This window comes from Babylonia areolata, chromosome 10 (assembly GCF_041734735.1).
Source record: "Babylonia areolata isolate BAREFJ2019XMU chromosome 10, ASM4173473v1, whole genome shotgun sequence".
NCBI lineage: Eukaryota > Metazoa > Mollusca > Gastropoda > Neogastropoda > Buccinidae > Babylonia > Babylonia areolata.
The window spans coordinates 40099527-40104526 of record NC_134885.1 but is presented as its reverse complement, the minus strand read 5'-3'; the positions used below and the strand labels follow the sequence as shown (position 1 = coordinate 40104526).

Here is a 5000-nt window from a genome sequence, read left to right as displayed (position 1 = left end):
GTACGCCGGCGCAGAATCAAACTCGATGAAGAGTACTTTCCATACAAAGGTTCATAACGCAAAAATAAACTGGATAGCATAAGAAAAAAAATATATCTAAAGATGGAAAGAAACCGTTCCAGAAAAGCACGCACTGAGTTGTTTCATAAACACAAGTCTTTCAGTTTGTTTTGATAAAAAAAAAAAAGTAACCTCTTCCCCGTCTCCGCTTGCCACTGAAGCTGATAACACTGCTCTCCCTCTCTCTCTCCCCCTCTCTCTCTCCGAAGACAGAAACTAAGACAACTGAACGAGCTATTGCGTCTTGAGTTGCTGAGTGAGTGAGAGTGAAAAGTTCAAACGAAACGAGGAAGACACCACTCTATCCCTGGGCGTAGTTGGTTTGTGACTGGGCTCAACCAACAAACAAACCTCAGCATCGAGAAGAGAGGAAAGCACTGTGTGTGTGTGTATACATGTAGAAGCTGGGCTCTCCGCACGCCCAAACCTCTCTCCTATCCACCACCACACACACTCCAGCAATTAAGACACACACTGTGTAGTGGTGGCGGCGGCGTTCCGTGTGGCGGTGTTGGTGGGAAACACGTCAAAGCGGAGCTTTCAGCGAGGCCTCTCTGTGTTGTGTTTGCTCACTTTCAGAAGCCAAGTGGCAGAGCGGACTAACTCGCGTCGTGGAGCTTAATGGCCCCCAGTTAGGAGGAGCCAATCACGTTCGTTTGACGCCGCTTGCTGCCGATCTGCTGTCTTGATTACTCTCACTTCCTCTTCCCCCCCACGCGCGCTCTGTCTCTGTCTCTCTCTCCTCTCTTTCGTTCATTCACGATGCTTTGCCAGGGGTATTATAGTACGTTTCCGAGCAGACTGCTGCATGCTGTTGTGTGTCGGCCATCACAGGAGCGATACTGAAGCGACCAACACGCACAGGCTTTCTGTTCGGACAATGCCATCAACGATAGCGCGGAGCGGGGGGAAGGAGGGAAAGGGGAAGCGCACGTGCATGCCACGCGCGCGCGCACGAAAAAAAAACAAAAAAAAACCGCACGGCGAGACTGTTACAACGCGCGCGGCTGTGTGTGTGTGAGTGTGTGAGTTAGCGCTGGGTGGACACAGCAGCTGTTTTCACGTGGTGCTATTGTGCGGTTTGGGATCACTCCCTCTCTCGCTTCCTCCCGCACTTTGACGGCCCAACGTACTGGCTTCTTCTCGGGTCATTTTTTCTCCTTGAAGTTTTCTGGTTCTGACTGATGGGTTGAGAGAGAGAGACAATGACAATTTTTATTTGCAAATAACGTTTTGCAACTCTAGTGCCAAGGGGGATGATTCAGCTTGTGTAAGCTTGCTACGAAAAGATATAAAAAAAAGAGAGAAAAAAGAGAGAAATAAAAGAAGAAAACCAAGAGAACTCAGAGCTCGAAACGTTTCTTTATTCAAGGATTAAGAGAGACAGAGGCGAGTCCGAGAAATAAAGTTATTGGAATGGGGGTGGATTTCAGAGAAAGGGAGACACAGAGAGAGATTGCCACATGGTCATGGAACTTAGTAAGTCGTCGAATGATGAAAAACGATGTTCGGCTTCACAACACTGATGACTCTCCCCTCTACCTATCTATCTACCTACCTATCTGCCCATCTCAATATTTAACGGAAAGTGCATGAAACGTAGCTTCAAGTTATTACAGCTTTTCAATTTTCTTTCGTTGTCTTTTGTAATATATTCTTAATACCATCATTTCCAGAACAAGAACAGCAACAAGAAAATATCCCGTCACCATTATCCTCTTTCTGTCTCTGTCTGTCTGTCTGTCTGTCTGTCTCTCTCTCTCTCTCTCTCTCTCTCTCTCTCTCTCTCTCTCTCTCTCTCTCTCTTACCATGCTTACTATGCCTTTATGTAGAATTGCATTCGCATGCTATGAATTTAAGTAGCATTATGCAGTGCATGCAATGACATATATAATGTAGCATTGTGTAGTGTAGACCCTGTTTCAGGGCGGGGACTGGATGAAAAAAAAAGCGCACCAGTGCTTATCTATTATCCTCGAAAATAAAGAATTTGTCTTGTCTTGTCATTGTCTTGTCTTGTCTCTCTCAGCGCGCTGTCACTGACTTGTCTCCCGTGTCAGATTGCAGTGTACCACTATACCTTCTTCAATTCAAACAGAGAGTAACGCACACTCTGACTCAGTCAATCATTACGGCAATCTGAACGCAAAAGATTCGGACAAAAACAAACCATAAAAGTTACCTCAGCTCGAAGCAACCAACCAGAATAAGTATTACCCATGGGTGTACACACACACACACACACACACACACACACACACACACACACAATATATATATATATATATATATATATATATATATATATACATATATATAAGTGTAGTCTGTGACGAAGCTGCCGGTGGCAGCAAAGATTCAGATTTTGAATTTTTTTGTTTAACAAAATAGGTGTTGGTTTTCAACTTTGATTTAATATATATATATATATATATATATATATATATATATATATATATATAGAGAGAGAGAGAGAGAGAGAGAGAGAGAGAGAGAGAGAGAGTATTGTATTGTATTGTATTACTCTTTTTGTCACAACAGATTTCTCTGTGTGAAATTCGGGCTGCTCTCCCCAGAGCGTGTCTGTACGCTGAGAGCGCCATCCATTTTCATGTATTGCTCGCAGTTGTTTTTTTATTTCCTATCCTATATATCGAATTGGATTTTTCTATAGAGTTTTGCCAGGGACAACCCTTTTGTTGCCGTGGGTTCTTTTACGTACGCTAAGTGCATGCTGCACACGCCCGGGGACCTCGGTTTATCGTCTCATCCGAATGACTATCGTCCAGATCACAACGTCTAGTGGAGGGGGAAAAATACTGGCGACTCTCTCTCTCTCTCTCTCTCTCTCTCTCTCTCTCTCTATATATATATATATATATATATATATATATGTATCTACGGAATGAGAGAGTGAGAGAGTAAACAAATGAAGTGGGGGGTGGGAGGGGGCCAAGTGGACAAGGTGCCTGACTAGGAAGTCATTGTCCCAGGTTCGAATCACGCCAGCGGGCAATATGGCACTCCAAACACTTGCAGACAGGAAATGAAATGCGACTCGGTCAGTGCAAGCCATGGGGGGACGTGCCGCCATCTCTCTGAGACCCCCCCCCCCCCCTCATGCCCCCCCACGCCCCCCCCCCTCCCCCAACCCTCCATCCCCTGCCCCCCGTGACGGCCATAACAGCCTGCCTGCCGAGTTTGCACTGACACAGTGATGACAGAGAACGCTTGCTGTGACAGGACCACTGTCATACAATACAATACAATGGGTACAATACGACTGATACAAAAATGCAATGCAATAAGATACAACACAATGCAGTAGGATACAATGCAATGCAGTAGCGATACATTACAATACAACACACTGCCCTTCTCTACACTACACTACCGAGTTTGCACATGAAGATCACTGCTGTGAAAAAGACTACTGAAATACAACTTAATGCAGTACAATACAATAAGGTACGATACGAGGTGATTCAGTGCGCTACACTTCAGTACACTACATCACTAGTGGAGTGATGGCCTAGAGGTAACGCGTCCGCCCAGGAAGCGAGAGAATCTGAGGGCGCTGGTTCGAATCACGGCTCAGCCGCCGATATTTTCTCCCCCTCCACTAGACCTTGAGTGGTGGTCTGGACGCTAGTCATTCGGATGAGACGATAAACCGAGGTCCCGTGTGCAGCATGCACTTAGCGCACGTAAAAGAACCCACGGCAACAAAAGGGTTGTTCCTGGCAAAATTCTGTAGAAAAATCCACTTCGATAGGAAAAACAAATAAAACTGCACGCAGGAAAAAATACAAAAAAAAATTGGTGGCGCTGTAGTGTAGCGACGCGCTCTCCCTGGGGAGAGCAGCCCGAATTTCACACAGAGAAATCTGTTGTGATAAAAAGAAATACAAATACAAATACAATGCAATACGACTGATACAATACAATGCAATAAGATACAACACAATGCATTAGGATACAATGCAATGCAGTAGCGATACATTACAATACAACACACTGCTCTTCTCTACACTACACTACCGAGTTTGCACATGAAGATCACTGCTGTGAAAAAGACTACTGAAATACAACTAAATGCAGTACAATACAATAAGGTACGATACAAGGTGATTCAATGCGCTACACTTCAGTACACTACACTGACTACCTAGTCTGCAAACAGAGAACGTTGCTGTGACAAAGAATACTGTAATACAATAAAATACCTTACAATAAGATACAATACAATACAATACAATGCACGGCACGACACGACACATCACTACACTACACTACCGAGTCTGCACACACAGAACGCTGCTGTGACAAAAATACTGTAATACAAGATAAAATACAATACAATGCAATACACTATACTTCACAACACACCACAACACTACACTACACTACACTACACTACACTACCGAGTTTGCACACAGAAAACAATGCTGTGACAAGAATACTGTAATGCAATGCAACGCAATGCAATACCATACAATGTAATGCAATGCACTACACTACACTACACTTCACTATACTGCACTACAGTACACTACAATGCAAAACGTAATCCCGAAGATCAATTTATAACGGAATAATAATTAAAAAAAAAAAAAATTCTAAAACGCAACTGTTGCTGTGGATATTGCCGTGTGTCACTGAATGAGCGAGAAAGCGAGAGAGTAAGAGCGAGAGAGAGAGGATGAGAGGGAGAGAGAGGGGGGAGTGTAATACATACATACATACATTCGTACAGGTATCACATCCATCCATCCATCTATACATACATACATACATACATATGCATCGATTTCAATACCCAAACTCTATTTGACTCGAACCACATGACATCACTTCCGGATTCCCGCTTCGTCAACCAATCCCCTTGTCCCCTTCCAACACACACACACACACACACACACATCAGCATCATCATCA

The 5000-nt window shown here is 44.0% G+C and overlaps 1 protein-coding gene across 2 annotated transcripts in view; it reads right to left on the bottom strand.

Annotated features, from left to right (window-relative positions):
• The window catches only part of LOC143286586 (uncharacterized), an 89942-nt gene that overhangs the window by 30545 nt on the left and 54397 nt on the right, over window positions 1-5000 (bottom strand). Inside the window, exon 1 of one of the 2 annotated variants that reach the window (XM_076594210.1) lies at window positions 1-613. This exon is cut by the window's left edge and continues 484 nt beyond it. The exons of the other annotated variant lie outside the window; for it this stretch is intronic. The gene's annotated coding sequence lies outside the window, so the exon portion shown is untranslated. Of the gene's footprint in view, window positions 614-5000 lie in introns of those variants that run through there. 2 annotated transcript variants of the gene reach the window in all.